Consider the following 8,601-nt stretch of genomic DNA (forward strand, 5'->3'; position numbering starts at 1 on the left):
GCCAGGATGTCCCAGTGAGCACAGCCCGTTGGGCCCCTTTCCACCCGCGTGCCCCTCTGCTCTGCCCTGCGTCGGGCTGCCTCCCGCGGCCTGGGCCCGACCTCCACTTTCAGATGTCGATCCCTGTTCCTTCCCCAGCCCGTCTCTCCTTTCTTAACCTCCAACAAGGCCTCCAACTTCGGTTCCCTGTGCCAGGTCCTAGTTCAGTCTCTTGTCTGGTTTTTCATCTTGCTGCCTATCCCCCTGACATTCCTGTCTCTCCCTTCTCATCTCGTACTGGCAAACTGAATTCTGCTGTGTCTTCTGTCCCCCCCCTGCTGCCAGTTCCTTGCCAGCCAGTCTCAGCATAGAACTCCTCTAATTCCCAGTTTCACTTTCTTTGTGAATCTCAATCTCCCTCTATTGCGTCTCAAACCTCCAAATTCCCAGTCCTAGGTTTTACCTTCCTCTCGCCTACACCTCAGTCTACCCAGATCTTCCTTTCCCATCTCTTGAATCATCGGTTTACCAGAAGTTTGGCTTCAGTTTCTTAGCCGCGGGTTGCAACGTGTTCAGTTTTTCAGGGGGAGAGAAGCATGTTTTGAAGACTGATGGCATGATGAAGCCCATTTCATTTTGTGACCATCATACAGATCACGAAAACAGTGTATGTCTTCGTTACTGCTTTTCTATATTCCTCTTGAATGTAATTTTGGCTCTGCTGCCTTTATCATGGGGCTACAAAAACTGGGAAGGCTGGAAGAGTTGGCACAACTCGGGGAGAGAGGAAGGGTGCTGGGCACAGAAACCATACCTGAAGGACGCACGTGGACATTCGGAGCCCTTGTCAATGTCTAGAAGCTGATACTGCAACGGAGTGGCTGACAAGATCCGTCACATTGAAAACAGAGAGTGCCTCACCAGAATGGAAGCTTCTGCCTGGTGCGAGATGCTGTTGCAATACAAAGAAGGATACAAAGAAGGGGAACCTCAAAATGTGGTTCTCTGTTGAAGGACTACAGTACAGTAAGATGTGGCTATTTTTACTGTCTGTTCCTTTTATGTGTTCAGAGTCAGGTCTGCTTACTTGAGTGACAAGAAATTATTTTTGCTTTTTCCTCCAGTTGGTTCTACAAAGCAAATGTATGCTAAAAGGACAGAGTTTGATTAAGGTACCCATGTTCTCAAAACGGAGTAGCACGATTTAGGGTTGTAAAACTATCATGTAAAAAACCATTCTGGTCCTGCCAGCTTCAACTTTCAACTCATTAGCCACCTATCTATGTCTGTCAGGCTGCTAGCAATTTTTTGAACAGACTTCCTAGGTCTTACAGGAGCTCTTCCAGGTAGAAAGACAGGACATATCAACGCTGAAACAGCCCATCCAGAATGCCATGCATGAAATTATTTTCTCTTATTTACTTGTATGCACACAAACTTTTTCAAGTACGTGCTGTGTCCTAACTGCCCCAAGGCCAGCAGTTCTTCGGTTTGTTTAGTGCAAGGGAAAACTGCAAATCCAGCAGGCTATCAAGCTCATCTTCAGTTATAAAAATGGAGAGTCAACCAGTTCAAACAATTTATCTTTCAAAGTCAACACTACAAACAACAGAAACAAGCAAGAGCTTTTTCATTCACAACAGACAATAAACTGTATTTTTTTAGTGCAGATATTCTAGACAGGATAGTATCAGCTGTCAGAAACTCCTACTTTTCTCTACAGTGACAGACAGCGCAAATTAAAGGCTTCAGTTGTCTGTACTTTGAAAGGGTAGAAAGGCTCGAATGAAAAACTCAGTTAAACTGAAACAGATGCTGATTATTCCAGCTCCAGTCAGGCCATCCCTAAAGAAACCAACCTTTCTTGACTTCATTTCATTCTTCTGGTACTTCCAAATCCATTTCTGACATCCCAGGGTAACTCAAAAGGACAAAGCAGGATCCAACAGGACATTCTGTGCTCTGGTGGACAACCTTCTCTTAGCTTGGGTCTGCAGCACCTGAATTTCAGAAGGCAGTGTGCCTACCAAGGACTAACCACATCCAGGACTAACATAACTCCCAAAACTAAGGGGCAACAGGGGATGGGTATTCACAAAAGCTAGTTTAAATCTACAGAGGTTAAGCTTCCTCTGTAGTCAATAGGATAAGCCGGTGCTCAGGCACTCTGAATCACATTCTGAAGAAATCACTTTTTCCATTGACCTCATGCAGACCCTGGGGAGTTGAGCTTTCCAAGGGAAAAGCCACTTCCTCCCCAGGAAAGTGCATTCAAGCCTAAGTAGCCGTGGGTTCACCAGCTTTTTACATGTCGCGGATTGCTGTTGGACTCCGACGCTGCGTAGATCCGCATGCCTGCAGGTGGTACAAGACATCTCCTACCATTGTACCTGTTTCACTTGGCCCTTGTGTCAGCCTTCTAAAACTGGCTGGCACCAATATTCCTGTATGGTGCGGCTTACGTTTCATTTACACTGCATGTCGTTTCATGCCTTCAAAGGTCCGTGAAGATTAGTACAAGGCTGACTGGTATGGCACGGTATGTAGGAATGCGAGTGTGAAAGCAGCCCAAGTTTTTCTCTGCTTAACTTCATAGAAGGGCATATCCCGCCTCCATTCTGCATAAAACAGGGAGCAGGCTTCCACTTCCCCATTGTCCCCTCTGATCTTCCAGTCCTCAACAGCCGCAACAGGGTAGCAGTGTAGCCTGTCCTTCAAAGAGAGAGCCTGAAGACAATCAGTTCTGTACTGGTATCACTTTTAGCTGATAAAGGTGTGAAGCCGAAGGAAAGAGGCTCCCACAGTAGCCAAGAGAGTGGAAAGGTCTCTGGGAGTGGTGGCCCCAGGAAGGCAGAACAATTTTATTACAAGGGTTTTTTAAGATTACTGTAAACAACTCAACTGTGTCCTAAAAGTGACTGGGAGTGGCAGCACGTCCATGCTGAGCTGTGTAAAAAAGCCAACTGCCCCATGCCCAGGCAAGTATCATTGCCAGCAGGTTAACCAAGGCCACAGGCAGAAGCAGTTTTACTCGGGATTACATCTTGTCACTGCTGAAAGCTCCGCTGCCCAAAACGTGGAAGAAGATGAAGATCAGCTGAACAGGAGAGTCCCCAGGAAAACAAACAAGAAACAACTCTCATTCACATTCTCGCAAAGAGAAAAAAGTTCTTTAAAAGTAATTTGGGAAGGGAAAATTGAGTTGGAATAAAATATTTGCCTGTTGGTCTTACTAGCTGCAGCTCTGCTACCTATTTTCTCTCCCTCTTCCAGACTGTCAGCAGGGATTGAGTGTTCTCCTGGAGCCAGGGATGGATTTCCTGAATGGTGACAAATAGCAGTAAAGCCTGAAGTCTATTCCACAGTGAAATCATTATATAAATTGTTCTTTCCTGCAGGAAAGAGATGGATGAAAAATAAAACAAATCAGAAAATAGTATGAAATGAGTAATCTTACAGTTCAGTTAGGGAAGCGAAAAGAACAACCCAACAATGATGCTGGCTCAGTCAGGGAGCCAGGCATTACAGGGAGTACACCTATAAAGCAAAATTTCAGTTGAAGATTTCTGAAAAAAAAAAACAACCAACCCTGAAAACTAGATTATTCAGGTGCTGAATGATCTTCCAAAAGGACATCATGAAACTCCTTCTGCCCAGAGCCATGAAAACTAGAGCAGTGTGAGTGCAAGCACCCTAATATTTATTATTATTATTGTGGTAGCGCACAGGAGCCAGGATCTTGTGTGCGGGGTGCTGTACAAAAAGAGTGTTCTGATTCAGAGACTGAAAGCTAAATGTAGGACCAGAAAAATGACACGCATTTGTCACAGACGCACGGAGCATGAGGAAAGAAAAGCAGTCAGCGTGCTGCCAAGTTTTTTTATAGCCCATACGGACAAGGAGAGCATCAGAGAGAGCTCTGAAAGATGATTTTTTTCAACACACATTAATAAGGGGTTGGTTGCAAGGCTGGGAGGAAGCATAGAGATGTTTGAAATGGTAACAAGTAGGCAGTGGAACTGGTCACCGCAAGCTGATCTCGGGAAAGAGCTGACGTCCTGGTAACACTCTGGAACAGATGAACAGGGATGGGCTAGGGAAAGGCGGGTCTTGAAGAGGCAGGCATTTGACACACAAGAAAAGAGGGAGTTAGTAGACAGAAAAGAAAGAAGCAACACAGAGAGAGCAACGGGCTAAGAACAGTCCTGCATTGTGAGGACAAGGGCTTGGTTATTCAAGAGTTTTCTTTCCCCCTCTTGTTTCTCAGGGGGAGGAGGGATGTTTCAAGGGATAATAATACAATCATTTGACTGTGTTATGAGATTTATAGCCTGAATTTACCATGTGTTAAAATATTGATTCTCTTTCTAACATATGCTTTAGATATTGACATTATTTTTTCTGTATAGAAGACTGACTTCTGCATACAAAAGCTGGGACTTTATAGTAGGATCCAGCGATGCTGGGTAAATACAAAGTGGCGTAAGTGAAGCACAAGTCTCACATTTTTTCCACTCAATTAAATAAGATAGCAAGAGAGACACTGAGCAGTGCATGGCGGTGAGAAGCTGGAATAATTAAACAATAATATGACAGACGGTGCATTTACGGGCAATTACAGCATGCCTCTGCTGGCACTTTAAGGCACAAGGCCAAAGACTTAAGCGATTCAAACCACACAAGTAGAAATGCCAGGTTAGAGCATGGGGCTTGGGAGCCCAGAATGGGACTTACACATAGCAATAAAACAGGCAGTCAGGTCTCTGCATTTACCGGACATCACTGCTAGAGATGGAGCAGGAAGAGTCGCCCGTCAAAAAGCTGTTTCTCTGTCCCTTGGATAATACATTTCCAGGCACTTTTACGTATGTAGCAGTGAAAGACAAATCTTCACACTGAATAAGGACGTCTCCTTCTTGCCTTGTGCGTACAGCTTGAGGATACCACTGCATCAAACAACGACAGATTTAAAATCAGTATATTCAGAAAGCTCAACTGAAAGAAATCACTCATCTGTCAGCTCCCTTCCAAAAACAAGGACTGGGTTAAGCATCAAGCTTCAGGCTCTGAAGGCATTTGTGATTCCCTCAGGGAGTCACACCAGGTTTTCTGTCCCCGCCTTACCCCACCCAGTAAACCCAAACCACCTTCTTCCTCCTGTCTCTGAAGAAGATGGGTTCTGTATCCCATGGTACCACTCAGCAGCTCAAGGGGACAACTGCATGAAATCTGCACGTGTATTTTTGAAGGCATTGGTCTGCATTATTCAACACACGTCACAATCATGCTGGTACACGACATCTCTGACCTTGTCAGCACACACAGAGGTGAAACAAGCTCTAGATTTTTGGAAAAGAAGAAGAGAGAGACATCTGCCTGGAAAGCAAACACAGATCAGGTGGTGTTAAAAGCTTCTTAAACTGTCAACAAAGTATTTACTTAAACTCAGAACACAAAATCACCTTCAAGATGGGCAATTCTCATGAAAGTGGCTTTATTTTTAAACACTCCAAGTCTGGAGCTACATGATTATATGGGACTCTCAACAAGATTTTTGTTTTTAAAGTAAGGACTTGATTCCAGACTTTCTTGTCGTATGGAAAAAATGGAAAACATGAACTTGAAAGGCTCAAAAAGCAGAATGAAAATAAAAAGCATTTTAAATTTATAAAGACAAAAAACAAGCCTCATAAACAAATGGGACGGGCAACATTGCTTCACCTAAATGCTTTTTTCTTCTACTTAGTAGGAGAAGTTTCTCAAGACTTAAAATCAGTGTTGTTTTGTATCTGCAGGGCTTCAGCAAGCGGCTGCCACGTTACGAAACTCTCTGGATTCCAGCAACGCACATCTCTTCTGTCTGCTGCACTCGGAGTATCTGGGAAGAGGAGGAGGAAAACAAGCTTATCATTTATAAAATTATTGCTGGTTTTGTGGTTGTGAGGCTTTCTGCCGTGTACAAGAATAACTTGTTTGTGGCATCAGGAAAATAAGGATATGCAACCTAGAGCGCACTGTCCTCTGCGTGGATACCACTCTCACGCTTTGCCAAATAACATTGGCTTTCAGCCGAAGGTCAAGTCTCAGGGCTTAGGAAGGTGCATGCCATGGGGGCACAACTCGAGGCCTGGGCACCACTACGCCGTGCGTGAGGACAGCCTTGTTCTGACTTCTCCAGCCACATGGCGTGGCACCAAGACAACACACCAACTCAGCACGCTCCTGCTGCAAGTGCATGGTGCTTTTCCCAGATCAAAGGGTTTTGGCAAAGTATTTCAGCTTTTTAGCTGTTTCTGGCAACTGAAAAGGCCCGTGAGAGAAATGAGTATATGTTAGAGCACGTGACTCCAGAGGCAGAAAATGGCAAAAAAGTGGGGTATAACTACACTTACTTTAGCAGAAGAAAAGATTGGGTCCCTCATCTGTAACTGGAAAAGTCCCATCTTCTCTTCTTGTTCCTCCTCCAACAAAACAAGGGGAATTACGTCCTCTGTGCCACACTTTCCCCTCCTCTCAACTATAGCTAACATCACTCTAGTGAATAAATACCAGCCTCACTCAAAGCTAAACCCATTCCTGTTTTGAAGGCACTTTGAAAAGTACGATATTAAGCTGCAGACAATGCCCATGCCTCTCTCCTCTCTCTCATCCAGTCCTTCCAGTCCTGAAGGTGGTGTTTTTTCCCAACGGAAAGAGGAGTCTTACAAGCAGACTTACTAGAGGCTGTTGAAAACAATCCCCACGATCACGCCTGTCCCAGTGCTATCAGCTTTCTAGACAGGCTGCCAAGTTGGCATTTGACTAGCTAAGAAAATGGATTTAGCACATGATGCCAGATTCCACTTCTCAATCACTAAAATGCTCAAGTAACAAACTGAGTTGACCATTGTTTCTTATCACCAAGCAAACAAACCCCGTTGGCAGGAAAACTGCGGTTGGAAAGTGATTCCCTACATGACTGAGATGGGCTCTGGTTGCTCTAACTGCCAGTCCTCACATAATGCTGGGCTCCAGGTGGTCATCAGCACTGTGAAGGACACTGTCAAAAAACCTAGCCTGAAATTTGATTTCAATGTCTTGCTTTCAGTTCATCTTCTGTTGCTCTGCAAGCCGTATTCGTTACCACAGGAATAACTGTTGGTTTCACAGCGCAAGATTTTCAGTCATAACTGGCTGTCTTTTACATTCAATTTTAGCCATAGCTAAGATGCTAACTGGATTTTTTAAAACAAACAAACAAACAAACAAGCAAACAACTACCAAATTACTGATCTGCAAATAGCATGTACTGTTTAAAATGCCCTGGTCTACAGACATCCAGAGTCTTCATGAATCAGTCCCTACTCCTTTTCCCTTCCAATCAGTACGAAATACTAATTGGCACCCAGACTAGCACACCAGACAAAGAGGCAGCGTTTCCCACTGAAATCAGTAGGAACGCTTCTGTGCACTTCAAAGGGTCGAGAAGGATGTCCCAAGCAAGCACGTCCATTTTATAGCCTCATCAATGCCAATCTTCTGACCCGAAAGTGGAACATGTGAATCACAACAGAAATGGGCCCACTTCTGTGCTGCCCCAGCCCACACCAGAAGTGTTATCTTTGGCCGACTCCACAAAAGGCAGGAAGCAGGGACCTGCTCTCACCCTCCGCAGGTTCTCTGCCCGCCTCCAACCTAACGAGCAGGCAAGGCTTCGAGTGAGGTGGAAGCCGGCTACCTGAGGGACTGCTGGTTTCCTACTGTAGGTTGCCTTAGAGGAAAAAGGAAATAGTTGTGGAACAATGCAGACAGAGGCTTTAAATAACTATCAATCAGAGAGGTGCCGCTTACTGGAAGTTAAAAGTTTTATCGCAGGTCTCCCAGCAAACCTAAGCCTTGGATCCCATAGCGGACAGGTCCGCGGTGAGGTGCCTGAGCAAGCAGAGGGAAGCACGCAGCCAGCTGCACCGAGGCAGAATGGAAAAGAATTATTAGCAAAAATAATTTTCTCCCTCATTTTATTCATCCACGGCCAGTCCCTGTGCAGTTGTAAGAAGCAAGCTCTCAATCTCAGAACAATTAAAGGCATCGTCCCCGCCTGCTGAGGCTAGGTTAGCAGGATGACGAGCCTTAACTGTCAATCCCCAAGCCAAGGCCAAGGCAGACAACGCGCGCAGGGCACGCAGGTGAGCTCATTAGGAAAATCTAGAACGACGACGCACCCCGGCGCTGGGGCGGTGCTGGGCCTCGCACCGGCCGCGGGGTCGCCGAGGGAGGCGGCTGTGATCCTCCAGAACGGGAGCCTGCAGCTGGTGGCGGGGCTCTCAGGTGCACTGGCTGATCGGGTCTGGCGACATTTAAGCCCTCAGCGTTTAGAAAGACACCGGTTTTTACTACCGTTTACATTTTCAACAGTAGCACGATTCGCATCGCGAATCGCGAGGCGCTGCCCGACAATGAAAATCGGGACGCGCACGCCCTGGCCAAGGCCGTCCGCTGGACGGTGTCCGCTGGGGGGGCGTTAAAAAACAAAAATACAAACAACAGAACAGCCCCGAAGCCCGAGTTTCGCGGCGAGGAGCAGCGCAGGCTCGGCGGGGCGGGGAGGCGCGGAGCCCCGGCCGGCAGCGCGGCGGGCAGGCC

General features: G+C 46.1%; 1 long non-coding RNA gene across 1 annotated transcript; it reads right to left on the reverse strand.

Annotated features, from left to right (window-relative positions):
* Window positions 1-1,738: 1,738 nt before the first annotated feature.
* LOC309589596 lies at window positions 1,739-8,592 on the reverse strand. The gene is made up of 5 exons (XR_014227952.1): window positions 8,181-8,592; window positions 5,701-5,857; window positions 5,127-5,355; window positions 4,714-4,925; window positions 1,739-3,371 (listed from the first exon to the last, which is right to left on the reverse strand). It is a non-coding gene; the product is annotated as an uncharacterized lncRNA (long non-coding RNA).
* Window positions 8,593-8,601: the final 9 nt, after the last annotated feature.

The sequence above is a fragment of the Platalea leucorodia genome (assembly GCF_965183815.1).
Source record: "Platalea leucorodia genome assembly, chromosome: 4".
In the NCBI taxonomy this organism is placed as follows: domain Eukaryota; kingdom Metazoa; phylum Chordata; class Aves; order Pelecaniformes; family Threskiornithidae; genus Platalea; species Platalea leucorodia.